The sequence below is a fragment of the Loxodonta africana genome, chromosome 23, assembly GCF_030014295.1.
Source record: "Loxodonta africana isolate mLoxAfr1 chromosome 23, mLoxAfr1.hap2, whole genome shotgun sequence".
Classification (NCBI taxonomy): Eukaryota; Metazoa; Chordata; class Mammalia; order Proboscidea; family Elephantidae; genus Loxodonta; species Loxodonta africana.
The window spans coordinates 35,908,201-35,927,894 of record NC_087364.1 but is presented as its reverse complement, the minus strand read 5'-3'; positions in this window follow the sequence as shown (position 1 = coordinate 35,927,894).

Below are 19,694 nucleotides of genomic sequence, written 5' to 3'. Positions count from 1 at the left end.
GCCCAGGGAGAGCCCCGTTCTGCAAGGGGAACGCGTATGCAGTGTTAGCGTTGAGCTGTTGTGAAGGCTCGCTTTAGCCCAGGGAGAGCAAAGCGCCTGGGGACAAAATCTCGGCAGACCCCGCTGCCTTTCCACGGTGCAAAGTGTGCAAGTGCAGACTCTTTTCCAAAGAAGAGAGCGCACAGGCAACAGCAGCCCGCACGTTTCTCGGTGAAAGGGAGAACTCCCTGACTTCACCCAGCCCTCTGAGCAAAGGCAGGCAGAGGGCGAGAAGCTTCCCTTCCTTCCCCTTGCCCCGCAGTGCAGTCCCCGTTTGCTCCCGCAAACGCAAGGCTTCTTCTGAAAAACTACATCGCGGTGCAGCTCTCCTTCCAGGGGAGCAACGACAGAGCTTTCGCTTCTAGGAAGAGACTGGGAAAGCAGCCGGGGAGAGAAGGGCTTTTCCTCGTCTCTTTTCTTTCGGCCTGAATTCGGTGCATTGGCACTGGCCAAAGCAAGGTTTCCCAGCCCAAAGGACGACGCGGCAGCTCGCTCCTGGCAGAGCAAGTCCCAGGCAGTGTTGCCCTGACGAGGTAGTGTGGGTACGCTGAGGCCCAGGGAAAACACACTGCGCAGAGAAATCCTAGCAAAGCCGAGAGCTTCCGCACAGGAACCCATGTCCGTTTCAGTTCTTTGCCGAGAACGGAGCTCGGAGGCAACATCAGATTGTGCGTATCTCAGGGAGAGAAAGAACACTGTGACTTCCCCCGTTCCTCTGACGAAAGCAGTGAGAAGGAGAAAAGCGTCCTTTGCTTTCGCTTTCCCGCAGGGAGCTCGGCGAAACGGCCCTTCGCGAAGGGCCGTTTTCCCCCGAGAACTGCCTGGCGGCAGCCCCGTTCTCCAACAAGAACACGTATTCAGTGTTAGCGTTCAGCTATTGTGAAGGCTCGCTTTGGCCCAGGGAGAGCCCCGTTCTGCAAGGGGAACGCGTATGCAGTGTTAGCGTTCAGCTATTGTGAAGGCTCGCTTTAGCCCAGGGAGAGCAAAGCGCCTGGGGACAAAATCTCGGCAGACCCCGCTGCCTTTCCACGGTGCAAAGTGTGCAAGTGCAGACTCTTTTCCAAAGAAGAGAGCGCACAGGCAACAGCAGCCCGCACGTTTCTCGGTGAAAGGGAGAACTCCCTGACTTCACCCAGCCCTCTGAGCAAAGGCAGGCAGAGGGCGAGAAGCTTCCCTTCCTTCCCCTTGCCCCGCAGTGCAGTCCCCGTTTGCTCTCGCAAACGCAAGGCTTCTTCTGAAAAACTACATCGCGGTGCAGCTCTCCTTCCAGGGGAGCAACGACAGAGCTTTAGCTTCTAGGAAGAGACTGGGAAAGCAGCCGGGGAGAGAAGGCCTTTTCCTCGTCTCTTTTCTTTCGGCCTGAATTCGGTGCATTGGCACTGGCCAAAGCAAGGTTTCCCAGCCCAAAGGACGACGCGGCAGCTCGCTCTTGGCAGAGCAAGTCCCAGGCAGTGTTGCCCTGACGAGATAGTGTGGGTACGCTGAGGCCCAGGGAAAACACACTGCGCAGAGAAACCCGAGCAAAGCCGAGGGATTCCCCACAGGAACCCATGTCCGTTTCAGTTCTTTGCCGAGAACGGAGCTCGGAGGCAACATCAGATTGTGCGTATCTCAGGGAGAGAAAGAACACTGTGACTTCCCCCGTTCCTCGGACGAAAGCAGTGAGAAGGAGAAAAGCGTCCTTTGCTTTCGCTTTCCCACAGGGAGCTCGGCGAAACGGCCCTTCGCGAAGGGCCGTTTTCCCCCGAGAACTGCCTGGCGGCAGCCCCGTTCTCCAACGAGAACACGTATTCAGTGTTAGCGTTCAGCTATTGTGAAGGCTCGCTTTGGCCCAGGGAGAGCCCCGTTCTGCAAGGGGAACGCGTATGCAGTGTTAGCGTTGAGCTGTTGTGAAGGCTCGCTTTAGCCCAGGGAGAGCAAAGCGCCTGGGGACAAAATCTCGGCAGACCCCGCTGCCTTTCCACGGTGCAAAGTGTGCAAGTGCAGACTCTTTTCCAAAGAAGAGAGCGCACAGGCAACAGCAGCCCGCACGTTTCTCGGTGAAAGGGAGAACTCCCTGACTTCACCCAGCCCTCTGAGCAAAGGCAGGCAGAGGGCGAGAAGCTTCCCTTCCTTCCCCTTGCCCCGCAGTGCAGTCCCCGTTTGCTCCCGCAAACGCAAGGCTTCTTCTGAAAAACTACATCGCGGTGCAGCTCTCCTTCCAGGGGAGCAACGACAGAGCTTTCGCTTCTAGGAAGAGACTGGGAAAGCAGCCGGGGAGAGAAGGGCTTTTCCTCGTCTCTTTTCTTTCGGCCTGAATTCGGTGCATTGGCACTGGCCAAAGCAAGGTTTCCCAGCCCAAAGGACGACGCGGCAGCTCGCTCCTGGCAGAGCAAGTCCCAGGCAGTGTTGCCCTGACGAGGTAGTGTGGGTACGCTGAGGCCCAGGGAAAACACACTGCGCAGAGAAATCCTAGCAAAGCCGAGGGCTTCCCCACAGGAACCCATGTCCGTTTCAGTTCTTTGCCGAGAACGGAGCTCGGAGGCAACATCAGATTGTGCGTATCTCAGGGAGAGAAAGAACACTGTGACTTCCCCCGTTCCTCTGACGAAAGCAGTGAGAAGGAGAAAAGCGTCCTTTGCTTTCGCTTTCCCGCAGGGAGCTCGGCGAAACGGCCCTTCGCGAAGGGCCGTTTTCCCCCGAGAACTGCCTGGCGGCAGCCCCGTTCTCCAACAAGAACACGTATTCAGTGTTAGCGTTCAGCTATTGTGAAGGCTCGCTTTGGCCCAGGGAGAGCCCCGTTCTGCAAGGGGAACGCGTATGCAGTGTTAGCGTTCAGCTATTGTGAAGGCTCGCTTTAGCCCAGGGAGAGCAAAGCGCCTGGGGACAAAATCTCGGCAGACCCCGCTGCCTTTCCACGGTGCAAAGTGTGCAAGTGCAGACTCTATTCCAAAGAAGAGAGCGCACAGACAACAGCAGCCCACACGTTTCTCGGTGAAAGGGAGAACTCCCTGACTTCACCCAGCCCTCTGAGCAAAGGCAGGCAGAGGGCGAGAAGCTTCCCTTCCTTCCCCTTGCCCCGCAGTGCAGTCCCCGTTTGCTCTCGCAAACGCAAGGCTTCTTCTGAAAAACTACATCGCGGTGCAGCTCTCCTTCCAGGGGAGCAACGACAGAGCTTTCGCTTCTAGGAAGAGACTGGGAAAGCAGCCGGGGAGAGAAGGCCTTTTCCTCGTCTCTTTTCTTTCGGCCTGAATTCGGTGCATTGGCACTGGCCAAAGCAAGGTTTCCCAGCCCAAAGGACGACGCGGCAGCTCGCTCCTGGCAGAGCAAGTCACAGGCAGTGTTGCCCTGACGAGGTAGTGTGGGTACGCTGAGGCCCAGGGAAAACACACTGCGCGGAGAAATCCTAGCAAAGCCGAGGGCTTCCCCACAGGAACCCATGTCCGTTTCAGTTCTTTGCCGAGAACGGAGCTCGGAGGCAACATCAGATTGTGCGTATCTCAGGGAGAGAAAGAACACTGTGACTTCCCCCGTTCCTCTGACGAAAGCAGTGAGAAGGAGAAAAGCGTCCTTTGCTTTCGCTTTCCCGCAGGGAGCTCGGCGAAACGGCCCTTCGCGAAGGGCCGTTTTCCCCCGAGAACTGCCTGGCGGCAGCCCCGTTCTCCAACGAGAACACGTATTCAGTGTTAGCGTTCAGCTATTGTGAAGGCTCGCTTTGGCCCAGGGAGAGCCCCGTTCTGCAAGGGGAACGCGTATGCAGTGTTAGCGTTGAGCTGTTGTGAAGGCTCGCTTTAGCCCAGGGAGAGCAAAGCGCCTGGGGACAAAATCTCGGCAGACCCCGCTGCCTTTCCACGGTGCAAAGTGTGCAAGTGCAGACTCTTTTCCAAAGAAGAGAGCGCACAGGCAACAGCAGCCCGCACGTTTCTCGGTGAAAGGGAGAACTCCCTGACTTCACCCAGCCCTCTGAGCAAAGGCAGGCAGAGGGCGAGAAGCTTCCCTTCCTTCCCCTTGCCCCGCAGTGCAGTCCCCGTTTGCTCTCGCAAACGCAAGGCTTCTTCTGAAAAACTACATCGCGGTGCAGCTCTCCTTCCAGGGGAGCAACGACAGAGCTTTAGCTTCTAGGAAGAGACTGGGAAAGCAGCCGGGGAGAGAAGGCCTTTTCCTCGTCTCTTTTCTTTCGGCCTGAATTCGGTGCATTGGCACTGGCCAAAGCAAGGTTTCCCAGCCCAAAGGACGACGCGGCAGCTCGCTCTTGGCAGAGCAAGTCCCAGGCAGTGTTGCCCTGACGAGATAGTGTGGGTACGCTGAGGCCCAGGGAAAACACACTGCGCAGAGAAACCCGAGCAAAGCCGAGGGCTTCCCCACAGGAACCCATGTCCGTTTCAGTTCTTTGCCGAGAACGGAGCTCGGAGGCAACATCAGATTGTGCGTATCTCAGGGAGAGAAAGAACACTGTGACTTCCCCCGTTCCTCGGACGAAAGCAGTGAGAAGGAGAAAAGCGTCCTTTGCTTTCGCTTTCCCACAGGGAGCTCGGCGAAACGGCCCTTCGCGAAGGGCCGTTTTCCCCCGGAGAACTGCCTGGCGGCAGCCCCGTTCTCCAACGAGAACACGTATTCAGTGTTAGCGTTCAGCTATTGTGAAGGCTCGCTTTGGCCCAGGGAGAGCCCCGTTCTGCAAGGGGAACGCGTATGCAGTGTTAGCGTTGAGCTGTTGTGAAGGCTCGCTTTAGCCCAGGGAGAGCAAAGCGCCTGGGGACAAAATCTCGGCAGACCCCGCTGCCTTTCCACGGTGCAAAGTGTGCAAGTGCAGACTCTTTTCCAAAGAAGAGAGCGCACAGGCAACAGCAGCCCGCACGTTTCTCGGTGAAAGGGAGAACTCCCTGACTTCACCCAGCCCTCTGAGCAAAGGCAGGCAGAGGGCGAGAAGCTTCCCTTCCTTCCCCTTGCCCCGCAGTGCAGTCCCCGTTTGCTCCCGCAAACGCAAGGCTTCTTCTGAAAAACTACATCGCGGTGCAGCTCTCCTTCCAGGGGAGCAACGACAGAGCTTTCGCTTCTAGGAAGAGACTGGGAAAGCAGCCGGGGAGAGAAGGCCTTTTCCTCGTCTCTTTTCTTTCGGCCTGAATTCGGTGCATTGGCACTGGCCAAAGCAAGGTTTCCCAGCCCAAAGGACGACGCGGCAGCTCGCTCCTGGCAGAGCAAGTCACAGGCAGTGTTGCCCTGACGAGGTAGTGTGGGTACGCTGAGGCCCAGGGAAAACACACTGCGCGGAGAAATCCTAGCAAAGCCGAGGGCTTCCCCACAGGAACCCATGTCCGTTTCAGTTCTTTGCCGAGAACGGAGCTCGGAGGCAACATCAGATTGTGCGTATCTCAGGGAGAGAAAGAACACTGTGACTTCCCCCGTTCCTCTGACGAAAGCAGTGAGAAGGAGAAAAGCGTCCTTTGCTTTCGCTTTCCCGCAGGGAGCTCGGCGAAACGGCCCTTCGCGAAGGGCCGTTTTCCCCCGAGAACTGCCTGGCGGCAGCCCCGTTCTCCAACGAGAACACGTATTCAGTGTTAGCGTTCAGCTATTGTGAAGGCTCGCTTTGGCCCAGGGAGAGCCCCGTTCTGCAAGGGGAACGCGTATGCAGTGTTAGCGTTCAGCTATTGTGAAGGCTCGCTTTAGCCCAGGGAGAGCAAAGCGCCTGGGGACAAAATCTCGGCAGACCCCGCTGCCTTTCCACGGTGCAAAGTGTGCAAGTGCAGACTCTATTCCAAAGAAGAGAGCGCACAGACAACAGCAGCCCGCACGTTTCTCGGTGAAAGGGAGAACTCCCTGACTTCACCCAGCCCTCTGAGCAAAGGCAGGCAGAGGGCGAGAAGCTTCCCTTCCTTCCCCTTGCCCCGCAGTGCAGTCCCCGTTTGCTCTCGCAAGCGCAAGGCTTCTTCTGAAAAACTACATCGCGGTGCAGCTCTCCTTCCAGGGGAGCAACGACAGAGCTTTCGCTTCTAGGAAGAGACTGGGAAAGCAGCCGGGGAGAGAAGGCCTTTTCCTCGTCTCTTTTCTTTCGGCCTGAATTCGGTGCATTGGCACTGGCCAAAGCAAGGTTTCCCAGCCCAAAGGACGACGCGGCAGCTCGCTCCTGGCAGAGCAAGTCCCAGGCAGTGTTGCCCTGACGAGGTAGTGTGGGTACGCTGAGGCCCAGGGAAAACACACTGCGCAGAGAAATCCTAGCAAAGCCGAGAGCTTCCCCACAGGAACCCATGTCCGTTTCAGTTCTTTGCCGAGAACGGAGCTCGGAGGCAACATCAGATTGTGCGTATCTCAGGGAGAGAAAGAACACTGTGACTTCCCCCGTTCCTCGGACGAAAGCAGTTAGAAGGAGAAAAGCGTCCTTTGCTTTCGCTTTCCCGCAGGGAGCTCGGCGAAACGGCCCTTCGCGAAGGGCCGTTTTCCCCCGGAGAACTGCCTGGCGGCAGCCCCGTTCTCCAACGAGAACACGTATTCAGTGTTAGCGTTCAGCTATTGTGAAGGCTCGCTTTGGCCCAGGGAGAGCCCCGTTCTGCAAGGGGAACGCGTATGCAGTGTTAGCGTTGAGCTGTTGTGAAGGCTCGCTTTAGCCCAGGGAGAGCAAAGCGCCTGGGGACAAAATCTCGGCAGACCCCGCTGCCTTTCCACGGTGCAAAGTGTGCAAGTGCAGACTCTTTTCCAAAGAAGAGAGCGCACAGGCAACAGCAGCCCGCACGTTTCTCGGTGAAAGGGAGAACTCCCTGACTTCACCCAGCCCTCTGAGCAAAGGCAGGCAGAGGGCGAGAAGCTTCCCTTCCTTCCCCTTGCCCCGCAGTGCAGTCCCCGTTTGCTCTCGCAAACGCAAGGCTTCTTCTGAAAAACTACATCGCGGTGCAGCTCTCCTTCCAGGGGAGCAACGACAGAGCTTTAGCTTCTAGGAAGAGACTGGGAAAGCAGCCGGGGAGAGAAGGCCTTTTCCTCGTCTCTTTTCTTTCGGCCTGAATTCGGTGCATTGGCACTGGCCAAAGCAAGGTTTCCCAGCCCAAAGGACGACGCGGCAGCTCGCTCTTGGCAGAGCAAGTCCCAGGCAGTGTTGCCCTGACGAGATAGTGTGGGTACGCTGAGGCCCAGGGAAAACACACTGCGCAGAGAAACCCGAGCAAAGCCGAGGGCTTCCCCACAGGAACCCATGTCCGTTTCAGTTCTTTGCCGAGAACGGAGCTCGGAGGCAACATCAGATTGTGCGTATCTCAGGGAGAGAAAGAACACTGTGACTTCCCCCGTTCCTCGGACGAAAGCAGTGAGAAGGAGAAAAGCGTCCTTTGCTTTCGCTTTCCCGCAGGGAGCTCGGCGAAACGGCCCTTCGCGAAGGGCCGTTTTCCCCCGAGAACTGCCTGGCGGCAGCCCCGTTCTCCAACGAGAACACGTATTCAGTGTTAGCGTTCAGCTATTGTGAAGGCTCGCTTTGGCCCAGGGAGAGCCCCGTTCTGCAAGGGGAACGCGTATGCAGTGTTAGCGTTGAGCTGTTGTGAAGGCTCGCTTTAGCCCAGGGAGAGCAAAGCGCCTGGGGACAAAATCTCGGCAGACCCCGCTGCCTTTCCACGGTGCAAAGTGTGCAAGTGCAGACTCTTTTCCAAAGAAGAGAGCGCACAGGCAACAGCAGCCCGCACGTTTCTCGGTGAAAGGGAGAACTCCCTGACTTCACCCAGCCCTCTGAGCAAAGGCAGGCAGAGGGCGAGAAGCTTCCCTTCCTTCCCCTTGCCCCGCAGTGCAGTCCCCGTTTGCTCCCGCAAACGCAAGGCTTCTTCTGAAAAACTACATCGCGGTGCAGCTCTCCTTCCAGGGGAGCAACGACAGAGCTTTCGCTTCTAGGAAGAGACTGGGAAAGCAGCCGGGGAGAGAAGGCCTTTTCCTCGTCTCTTTTCTTTCGGCCTGAATTCGGTGCATTGGCACTGGCCAAAGCAAGGTTTCCCAGCCCAAAGGACGACGCGGCAGCTCGCTCCTGGCAGAGCAAGTCCCAGGCAGTGTTGCCCTGACGAGGTAGTGTGGGTACGCTGAGGCCCAGGGAAAACACACTGCGCGGAGAAATCCTAGCAAAGCCGAGGTCTTCCCCACAGGAACCCATGTCCGTTTCAGTTCTTTGCCGAGAACGGAGCTCAGAGGCAACATCAGATTGTGCGTATCTCAGGGAGAGAAAGAACACTGTGACTTCCCCCGTTCCTCTGACGAAAGCAGTGAGAAGGAGAAAAGCGTCCTTTGCTTTCGCTTTCCCGCAGGGAGCTCGGCGAAACGGCCCTTCGCGAAGGGCCGTTTTCCCCCGAGAACTGCCTGGCGGCAGCCCCGTTCTCCAACGAGAACACGTATTCAGTGTTAGCGTTCAGCTATTGTGAAGGCTCGCTTTGGCCCAGGGAGAGCCCCGTTCTGCAAGGGGAACGCGTATGCAGTGTTAGCGTTGAGCTGTTGTGAAGGCTCGCTTTAGCCCAGGGAGAGCAAAGCGCCTGGGGACAAAATCTCGGCAGACCCCGCTGCCTTTCCACGGTGCAAAGTGTGCAAGTGCAGACTCTTTTCCAAAGAAGAGAGCGCACAGGCAACAGCAGCCCGCACGTTTCTCGGTGAAAGGGAGAACTCCCTGACTTCACCCAGCCCTCTGAGCAAAGGCAGGCAGAGGGCGAGAAGCTTCCCTTCCTTCCCCTTGCCCCGCAGTGCAGTCCCCGTTTGCTCCCGCAAACGCAAGGCTTCTTCTGAAAAACTACATCGCGGTGCAGCTCTCCTTCCAGGGGAGCAACGACAGAGCTTTCGCTTCTAGGAAGAGACTGGGAAAGCAGCCGGGGAGAGAAGGGCTTTTCCTCGTCTCTTTTCTTTCGGCCTGAATTCGGTGCATTGGCACTGGCCAAAGCAAGGTTTCCCAGCCCAAAGGACGACGCGGCAGCTCGCTCCTGGCAGAGCAAGTCCCAGGCAGTGTTGCCCTGACGAGGTAGTGTGGGTACGCTGAGGCCCAGGGAAAACACACTGCGCAGAGAAATCCTAGCAAAGCCGAGAGCTTCCGCACAGGAACCCATGTCCGTTTCAGTTCTTTGCCGAGAACGGAGCTCGGAGGCAACATCAGATTGTGCGTATCTCAGGGAGAGAAAGAACACTGTGACTTCCCCCGTTCCTCTGACGAAAGCAGTGAGAAGGAGAAAAGCGTCCTTTGCTTTCGCTTTCCCGCAGGGAGCTCGGCGAAACGGCCCTTCGCGAAGGGCCGTTTTCCCCCGAGAACTGCCTGGCGGCAGCCCCGTTCTCCAACAAGAACACGTATTCAGTGTTAGCGTTCAGCTATTGTGAAGGCTCGCTTTGGCCCAGGGAGAGCCCCGTTCTGCAAGGGGAACGCGTATGCAGTGTTAGCGTTCAGCTATTGTGAAGGCTCGCTTTAGCCCAGGGAGAGCAAAGCGCCTGGGGACAAAATCTCGGCAGACCCCGCTGCCTTTCCACGGTGCAAAGTGTGCAAGTGCAGACTCTTTTCCAAAGAAGAGAGCGCACAGGCAACAGCAGCCCGCACGTTTCTCGGTGAAAGGGAGAACTCCCTGACTTCACCCAGCCCTCTGAGCAAAGGCAGGCAGAGGGCGAGAAGCTTCCCTTCCTTCCCCTTGCCCCGCAGTGCAGTCCCCGTTTGCTCTCGCAAACGCAAGGCTTCTTCTGAAAAACTACATCGCGGTGCAGCTCTCCTTCCAGGGGAGCAACGACAGAGCTTTAGCTTCTAGGAAGAGACTGGGAAAGCAGCCGGGGAGAGAAGGCCTTTTCCTCGTCTCTTTTCTTTCGGCCTGAATTCGGTGCATTGGCACTGGCCAAAGCAAGGTTTCCCAGCCCAAAGGACGACGCGGCAGCTCGCTCTTGGCAGAGCAAGTCCCAGGCAGTGTTGCCCTGACGAGATAGTGTGGGTACGCTGAGGCCCAGGGAAAACACACTGCGCAGAGAAACCCGAGCAAAGCCGAGGGATTCCCCACAGGAACCCATGTCCGTTTCAGTTCTTTGCCGAGAACGGAGCTCGGAGGCAACATCAGATTGTGCGTATCTCAGGGAGAGAAAGAACACTGTGACTTCCCCCGTTCCTCGGACGAAAGCAGTGAGAAGGAGAAAAGCGTCCTTTGCTTTCGCTTTCCCACAGGGAGCTCGGCGAAACGGCCCTTCGCGAAGGGCCGTTTTCCCCCGAGAACTGCCTGGCGGCAGCCCCGTTCTCCAACGAGAACACGTATTCAGTGTTAGCGTTCAGCTATTGTGAAGGCTCGCTTTGGCCCAGGGAGAGCCCCGTTCTGCAAGGGGAACGCGTATGCAGTGTTAGCGTTGAGCTGTTGTGAAGGCTCGCTTTAGCCCAGGGAGAGCAAAGCGCCTGGGGACAAAATCTCGGCAGACCCCGCTGCCTTTCCACGGTGCAAAGTGTGCAAGTGCAGACTCTTTTCCAAAGAAGAGAGCGCACAGGCAACAGCAGCCCGCACGTTTCTCGGTGAAAGGGAGAACTCCCTGACTTCACCCAGCCCTCTGAGCAAAGGCAGGCAGAGGGCGAGAAGCTTCCCTTCCTTCCCCTTGCCCCGCAGTGCAGTCCCCGTTTGCTCCCGCAAACGCAAGGCTTCTTCTGAAAAACTACATCGCGGTGCAGCTCTCCTTCCAGGGGAGCAACGACAGAGCTTTCGCTTCTAGGAAGAGACTGGGAAAGCAGCCGGGGAGAGAAGGGCTTTTCCTCGTCTCTTTTCTTTCGGCCTGAATTCGGTGCATTGGCACTGGCCAAAGCAAGGTTTCCCAGCCCAAAGGACGACGCGGCAGCTCGCTCCTGGCAGAGCAAGTCCCAGGCAGTGTTGCCCTGACGAGGTAGTGTGGGTACGCTGAGGCCCAGGGAAAACACACTGCGCAGAGAAATCCTAGCAAAGCCGAGGGCTTCCCCACAGGAACCCATGTCCGTTTCAGTTCTTTGCCGAGAACGGAGCTCGGAGGCAACATCAGATTGTGCGTATCTCAGGGAGAGAAAGAACACTGTGACTTCCCCCGTTCCTCTGACGAAAGCAGTGAGAAGGAGAAAAGCGTCCTTTGCTTTCGCTTTCCCGCAGGGAGCTCGGCGAAACGGCCCTTCGCGAAGGGCCGTTTTCCCCCGAGAACTGCCTGGCGGCAGCCCCGTTCTCCAACAAGAACACGTATTCAGTGTTAGCGTTCAGCTATTGTGAAGGCTCGCTTTGGCCCAGGGAGAGCCCCGTTCTGCAAGGGGAACGCGTATGCAGTGTTAGCGTTCAGCTATTGTGAAGGCTCGCTTTAGCCCAGGGAGAGCAAAGCGCCTGGGGACAAAATCTCGGCAGACCCCGCTGCCTTTCCACGGTGCAAAGTGTGCAAGTGCAGACTCTATTCCAAAGAAGAGAGCGCACAGACAACAGCAGCCCACACGTTTCTCGGTGAAAGGGAGAACTCCCTGACTTCACCCAGCCCTCTGAGCAAAGGCAGGCAGAGGGCGAGAAGCTTCCCTTCCTTCCCCTTGCCCCGCAGTGCAGTCCCCGTTTGCTCTCGCAAACGCAAGGCTTCTTCTGAAAAACTACATCGCGGTGCAGCTCTCCTTCCAGGGGAGCAACGACAGAGCTTTCGCTTCTAGGAAGAGACTGGGAAAGCAGCCGGGGAGAGAAGGCCTTTTCCTCGTCTCTTTTCTTTCGGCCTGAATTCGGTGCATTGGCACTGGCCAAAGCAAGGTTTCCCAGCCCAAAGGACGACGCGGCAGCTCGCTCCTGGCAGAGCAAGTCACAGGCAGTGTTGCCCTGACGAGGTAGTGTGGGTACGCTGAGGCCCAGGGAAAACACACTGCGCGGAGAAATCCTAGCAAAGCCGAGGGCTTCCCCACAGGAACCCATGTCCGTTTCAGTTCTTTGCCGAGAACGGAGCTCGGAGGCAACATCAGATTGTGCGTATCTCAGGGAGAGAAAGAACACTGTGACTTCCCCCGTTCCTCTGACGAAAGCAGTGAGAAGGAGAAAAGCGTCCTTTGCTTTCGCTTTCCCGCAGGGAGCTCGGCGAAACGGCCCTTCGCGAAGGGCCGTTTTCCCCCGAGAACTGCCTGGCGGCAGCCCCGTTCTCCAACGAGAACACGTATTCAGTGTTAGCGTTCAGCTATTGTGAAGGCTCGCTTTGGCCCAGGGAGAGCCCCGTTCTGCAAGGGGAACGCGTATGCAGTGTTAGCGTTCAGCTATTGTGAAGGCTCGCTTTAGCCCAGGGAGAGCAAAGCGCCTGGGGACAAAATCTCGGCAGACCCCGCTGCCTTTCCACGGTGCAAAGTGTGCAAGTGCAGACTCTATTCCAAAGAAGAGAGCGCACAGACAACAGCAGCCCGCACGTTTCTCGGTGAAAGGGAGAACTCCCTGACTTCACCCAGCCCTCTGAGCAAAGGCAGGCAGAGGGCGAGAAGCTTCCCTTCCTTCCCCTTGCCCCGCAGTGCAGTCCCCGTTTGCTCTCGCAAGCGCAAGGCTTCTTCTGAAAAACTACATCGCGGTGCAGCTCTCCTTCCAGGGGAGCAACGACAGAGCTTTCGCTTCTAGGAAGAGACTGGGAAAGCAGCCGGGGAGAGAAGGCCTTTTCCTCGTCTCTTTTCTTTCGGCCTGAATTCGGTGCATTGGCACTGGCCAAAGCAAGGTTTCCCAGCCCAAAGGACGACGCGGCAGCTCGCTCCTGGCAGAGCAAGTCCCAGGCAGTGTTGCCCTGACGAGGTAGTGTGGGTACGCTGAGGCCCAGGGAAAACACACTGCGCAGAGAAACCCGAGCAAAGCCGAGAGCTTCCCCACAGGAACCCATGTCCGTTTCAGTTCTTTGCCGAGAACGGAGCTCGGAGGCAACATCAGATTGTGCGTATCTCAGGGAGAGAAAGAACACTGTGACTTCCCCCGTTCCTCGGACGAAAGCAGTTAGAAGGAGAAAAGCGTCCTTTGCTTTCGCTTTCCCGCAGGGAGCTCGGCGAAACGGCCCTTCGCGAAGGGCCGTTTTCCCCCGGAGAACTGCCTGGCGGCAGCCCCGTTCTCCAACGAGAACACGTATTCAGTGTTAGCGTTCAGCTATTGTGAAGGCTCGCTTTGGCCCAGGGAGAGCCCCGTTCTGCAAGGGGAACGCGTATGCAGTGTTAGCGTTGAGCTGTTGTGAAGGCTCGCTTTAGCCCAGGGAGAGCAAAGCGCCTGGGGACAAAATCTCGGCAGACCCCGCTGCCTTTCCACGGTGCAAAGTGTGCAAGTGCAGACTCTTTTCCAAAGAAGAGAGCGCACAGGCAACAGCAGCCCGCACGTTTCTCGGTGAAAGGGAGAACTCCCTGACTTCACCCAGCCCTCTGAGCAAAGGCAGGCAGAGGGCGAGAAGCTTCCCTTCCTTCCCCTTGCCCCGCAGTGCAGTCCCCGTTTGCTCCCGCAAACGCAAGGCTTCTTCTGAAAAACTACATCGCGGTGCAGCTCTCCTTCCAGGGGAGCAACGACAGAGCTTTCGCTTCTAGGAAGAGACTGGGAAAGCAGCCGGGGAGAGAAGGGCTTTTCCTCGTCTCTTTTCTTTCGGCCTGAATTCGGTGCATTGGCACTGGCCAAAGCAAGGTTTCCCAGCCCAAAGGACGACGCGGCAGCTCGCTCTTGGCAGAGCAAGTCCCAGGCAGTGTTGCCCTGACGAGATAGTGTGGGTACGCTGAGGCCCAGGGAAAACACACTGCGCAGAGAAACCCGAGCAAAGCCGAGGGATTCCCCACAGGAACCCATGTCCGTTTCAGTTCTTTGCCGAGAACGGAGCTCGGAGGCAACATCAGATTGTGCGTATCTCAGGGAGAGAAAGAACACTGTGACTTCCCCCGTTCCTCTGACGAAAGCAGTGAGAAGGAGAAAAGCGTCCTTTGCTTTCGCTTTCCCGCAGGGAGCTCGGCGAAACGGCCCTTCGCGAAGGGCCGTTTTCCCCCGAGAACTGCCTGGCGGCAGCCCCGTTCTCCAACGAGAACACGTATTCAGTGTTAGCGTTCAGCTATTGTGAAGGCTCGCTTTGGCCCAGGGAGAGCCCCGTTCTGCAAGGGGAACGCGTATGCAGTGTTAGCGTTGAGCTGTTGTGAAGGCTCGCTTTAGCCCAGGGAGAGCAAAGCGCCTGGGGACAAAATCTCGGCAGACCCCGCTGCCTTTCCACGGTGCAAAGTGTGCAAGTGCAGACTCTTTTCCAAAGAAGAGAGCGCACAGGCAACAGCAGCCCGCACGTTTCTCGGTGAAAGGGAGAACTCCCTGACTTCACCCAGCCCTCTGAGCAAAGGCAGGCAGAGGGCGAGAAGCTTCCCTTCCTTCCCCTTGCCCCGCAGTGCAGTCCCCGTTTGCTCCCGCAAACGCAAGGCTTCTTCTGAAAAACTACATCGCGGTGCAGCTCTCCTTCCAGGGGAGCAACGACAGAGCTTTCGCTTCTAGGAAGAGACTGGGAAAGCAGCCGGGGAGAGAAGGGCTTTTCCTCGTCTCTTTTCTTTCGGCCTGAATTCGGTGCATTGGCACTGGCCAAAGCAAGGTTTCCCAGCCCAAAGGACGACGCGGCAGCTCGCTCCTGGCAGAGCAAGTCCCAGGCAGTGTTGCCCTGACGAGGTAGTGTGGGTACGCTGAGGCCCAGGGAAAACACACTGCGCAGAGAAATCCTAGCAAAGCCGAGGGCTTCCCCACAGGAACCCATGTCCGTTTCAGTTCTTTGCCGAGAACGGAGCTCGGAGGCAACATCAGATTGTGCGTATCTCAGGGAGAGAAAGAACACTGTGACTTCCCCCGTTCCTCTGACGAAAGCAGTGAGAAGGAGAAAAGCGTCCTTTGCTTTCGCTTTCCCGCAGGGAGCTCGGCGAAACGGCCCTTCGCGAAGGGCCGTTTTCCCCCGAGAACTGCCTGGCGGCAGCCCCGTTCTCCAACAAGAACACGTATTCAGTGTTAGCGTTCAGCTATTGTGAAGGCTCGCTTTGGCCCAGGGAGAGCCCCGTTCTGCAAGGGGAACGCGTATGCAGTGTTAGCGTTCAGCTATTGTGAAGGCTCGCTTTAGCCCAGGGAGAGCAAAGCGCCTGGGGACAAAATCTCGGCAGACCCCGCTGCCTTTCCACGGTGCAAAGTGTGCAAGTGCAGACTCTATTCCAAAGAAGAGAGCGCACAGACAACAGCAGCCCACACGTTTCTCGGTGAAAGGGAGAACTCCCTGACTTCACCCAGCCCTCTGAGCAAAGGCAGGCAGAGGGCGAGAAGCTTCCCTTCCTTCCCCTTGCCCCGCAGTGCAGTCCCCGTTTGCTCTCGCAAACGCAAGGCTTCTTCTGAAAAACTACATCGCGGTGCAGCTCTCCTTCCAGGGGAGCAACGACAGAGCTTTCGCTTCTAGGAAGAGACTGGGAAAGCAGCCGGGGAGAGAAGGCCTTTTCCTCGTCTCTTTTCTTTCGGCCTGAATTCGGTGCATTGGCACTGGCCAAAGCAAGGTTTCCCAGCCCAAAGGACGACGCGGCAGCTCGCTCCTGGCAGAGCAAGTCACAGGCAGTGTTGCCCTGACGAGGTAGTGTGGGTACGCTGAGGCCCAGGGAAAACACACTGCGCGGAGAAATCCTAGCAAAGCCGAGGGCTTCCCCACAGGAACCCATGTCCGTTTCAGTTCTTTGCCGAGAACGGAGCTCGGAGGCAACATCAGATTGTGCGTATCTCAGGGAGAGAAAGAACACTGTGACTTCCCCCGTTCCTCTGACGAAAGCAGTGAGAAGGAGAAAAGCGTCCTTTGCTTTCGCTTTCCCGCAGGGAGCTCGGCGAAACGGCCCTTCGCGAAGGGCCGTTTTCCCCCGAGAACTGCCTGGCGGCAGCCCCGTTCTCCAACGAGAACACGTATTCAGTGTTAGCGTTCAGCTATTGTGAAGGCTCGCTTTGGCCCAGGGAGAGCCCCGTTCTGCAAGGGGAACGCGTATGCAGTGTTAGCGTTCAGCTATTGTGAAGGCTCGCTTTAGCCCAGGGAGAGCAAAGCGCCTGGGGACAAAATCTCGGCAGACCCCGCTGCCTTTCCACGGTGCAAAGTGTGCAAGTGCAGACTCTATTCCAAAGAAGAGAGCGCACAGACAACAGCAGCCCACACGTTTCTCGGTGAAAGGGAGAACTCCCTGACTTCACCCAGCCCTCTGAGCAAAGGCAGGCAGAGGGCGAGAAGCTTCCCTTCCTTCCCCTTGCCCCGCAGTGCAGTCCCCGTTTGCTCTCGCAAGCGCAAGGCTTCTTCTGAAAAACTACATCGCGGTGCAGCTCTCCTTCCAGGGGAGCAACGACAGAGCTTTCGCTTCTAGGAAGAGACTGGGAAAGCAGCCGGGGAGAGAAGGCCTTTTCCTCGTCTCTTTTCTTTCGGCCTGAATTCGGTGCATTGGCACTGGCCAAAGCAAGGTTTCCCAGCCCAAAGGACGACGCGGCAGCTCGCTCCTGGCAGAGCAAGTCCCAGGCAGTGTTGCCCTGACGAGGTAGTGTGGGTACGCTGAGGCCCAGGGAAAACACACTGCGCAGAGAAATCCTAGCAAAGCCGAGAGCTTCCCCACAGGAACCCATGTCCGTTTCAGTTCTTTGCCGAGAACGGAGCTCGGAGGCAACATCAGATTGTGCGTATCTCAGGGAGAGAAAGAACACTGTGACTTCCCCCGTTCCTCGGACGAAAGCAGTTAGAAGGAGAAAAGCGTCCTTTGCTTTCGCTTTCCCGCAGGGAGCTCGGCGAAACGGCCCTTCGCGAAGGGCCGTTTTCCCCCGGAGAACTGCCTGGCGGCAGCCCCGTTCTCCAACGAGAACACGTATTCAGTGTTAGCGTTCAGCTATTGTGAAGGCTCGCTTTGGCCCAGGGAGAGCCCCGTTCTGCAAGGGGAACGCGTATGCAGTGTTAGCGTTGAGCTGTTGTGAAGGCTCGCTTTAGCCCAGGGAGAGCAAAGCGCCTGGGGACAAAATCTCGGCAGACCCCGCTGCCTTTCCACGGTGCAAAGTGTGCAAGTGCAGACTCTTTTCCAAAGAAGAGAGCGCACAGGCAACAGCAGCCCGCACGTTTCTCGGTGAAAGGGAGAACTCCCTGACTTCACCCAGCCCTCTGAGCAAAGGCAGGCAGAGGGCGAGAAGCTTCCCTTCCTTCCCCTTGCCCCGCAGTGCAGTCCCCGTTTGCTCCCGCAAACGCAAGGCTTCTTCTGAAAAACTACATCGCGGTGCAGCTCTCCTTCCAGGGGAGCAACGACAGAGCTTTCGCTTCTAGGAAGAGACTGGGAAAGCAGCCGGGGAGAGAAGGGCTTTTCCTCGTCTCTTTTCTTTCGGCCTGAATTCGGTGCATTGGCACTGGCCAAAGCAAGGTTTCCCAGCCCAAAGGACGACGCGGCAGCTCGCTCCTGGCAGAGCAAGTCACAGGCAGTGTTGCCCTGACGAGGTAGTGTGGGTACGCTGAGGCCCAGGGAAAACACACTGCGCGGAGAAATCCTAGCAAAGCCGAGGGCTTCCCCACAGGAACCCATGTCCGTTTCAGTTCTTTGCCGAGAACGGAGCTCGGAGGCAACATCAGATTGTGCGTATCTCAGGGAGAGAAAGAACACTGTGACTTCCCCCGTTCCTCTGACGAAAGCAGTGAGAAGGAGAAAAGCGTCCTTTGCTTTCGCTTTCCCGCAGGGAGCTCGGCGAAACGGCCCTTCGCGAAGGGCCGTTTTCCCCCGAGAACTGCCTGGCGGCAGCCCCGTTCTCCAACGAGAACACGTATTCAGTGTTAGCGTTCAGCTATTGTGAAGGCTCGCTTTGGCCCAGGGAGAGCCCCGTTCTGCAAGGGGAACGCGTATGCAGTGTTAGCGTTCAGCTATTGTGAAGGCTCGCTTTAGCCCAGGGAGAGCAAAGCGCCTGGGGACAAAATCTCGGCAGACCCCGCTGCCTTTCCACGGTGCAAAGTGTGCAAGTGCAGACTCTATTCCAAAGAAGAGAGCGCACAGACAACAGCAGCCCACACGTTTCTCGGTGAAAGGGAGAACTCCCTGACTTCACCCAGCCCTCTGAGCAAAGGCAGGCAGAGGGCGAGAAGCTTCCCTTCCTTCCCCTTGCCCCGCAGTGCAGTCCCCGTTTGCTCTCGCAAGCGCAAGGCTTCTTCTGAAAAACTACATCGCGGTGCAGCTCTCCTTCCAGGGGAGCAACGACAGAGCTTTCGCTTCTAGGAAGAGACTGGGAAAGCAGCCGGGGAGAGAAGGCCTTTTCCTCGTCTCTTTTCTTTCGGCCTGAATTCGGTGCATTGGCACTGGCCAAAGCAAGGTTTCCCAGCCCAAAGGACGACGCGGCAGCTCGCTCCTGGCAGAGCAAGTCCCAGGCAGTGTTGCCCTGACGAGGTAGTGTGGGTACGCTGAGGCCCAGGGAAAACACACTGCGCAGAGAAATCCTAGCAAAGCCGAGAGCTTCCCCACAGGAACCCATGTCCGTTTCAGTTCTTTGCCGAGAACGGAGCTCGGAGGCAACATCAGATTGTGCGTATCTCAGGGAGAGAAAGAACACTGTGACTTCCCCCGTTCCTCGGACGAAAGCAGTTAGAAGGAGAAAAGCGTCCTTTGCTTTCGCTTTCCCGCAGGGAGCTCGGCGAAACGGCCCTTCGCGAAGGGCCGTTTTCCCCCGGAGAACTGCCTGGCGGCAGCCCCGTTCTCCAACGAGAACACGTATTCAGTGTTAGCGTTCAGCTATTGTGAAGGCTCGCTTTGGCCCAGGGAGAGCCCCGTTCTGCAAGGGGAACGCGTATGCAGTGTTAGCGTTGAGCTGTTGTGAAGGCTCGCTTTAGCCCAGGGAGAGCAAAGCGCCTGGGGACAAAATCTCGGCAGACCCCGCTGCCTTTCCACGGTGCAAAGTGTGCAAGTGCAGACTCTTTTCCAAAGAAGAGAGCGCACAGGCAACAGCAGCCCGCACGTTTCTCGGTGAAAGGGAGAACTCCCTGACTTCACCCAGCCCTCTGAGCAAAGGCAGGCAGAGGGCGAGAAGCTTCCCTTCCTTCCCCTTGCCCCGCAGTGCAGTCCCCGTTTGCTCCCGCAAACGCAAGGCTTCTTCTGAAAAACTACATCGCGGTGCAGCTCTCCTTCCAGGGGAGCAACGACAGAGCTTTCGCTTCTAGGAAGAGACTGGGAAAGCAGCCGGGGAGAGAAGGGCTTTTCCTCGTCTCTTTTCTTTCGGCCTGAATTCGGTGCATTGGCACTGGCCAAAGCAAGGTTTCCCAGCCCAAAGGACGACGCGGCAGCTCGCTCTTGGCAGAGCAAGTCCCAGGCAGTGTTGCCCTGACGAGATAGTGTGGGTACGCTGAGGCCCAGGGAAAACACACTGCGCAGAGAAACCCGAGCAAAGCCGAGGGATTCCCCACAGGAACCCATGTCCGTTTCAGTTCTTTGCCGAGAACGGAGCTCGGAGGCAACATCAGATTGTGCGTATCTCAGGGAGAGAAAGAACACTGTGACTTCCCCCGTTCCTCTGACGAAAGCAGTGAGAAGGAGAAAAGCGTCCTTTGCTTTCGCTTTCCCGCAGGGAGCTCGGCGAAACGGCCCTTCGCGAAGGGCCGTTTTCCCCCGAGAACTGCCTGGCGGCAGCCCCGTTCTCCAACGAGAACACGTATTCAGTGTTAGCGTTCAGCTATTGTGAAGGCTCGCTTTGGCCCAGGGAGAGCCCCGTTCTGCAAGGGGAACGCGTATGCAGTGTTAGCGTTGAGCTGTTGTGAAGGCTCGCTTT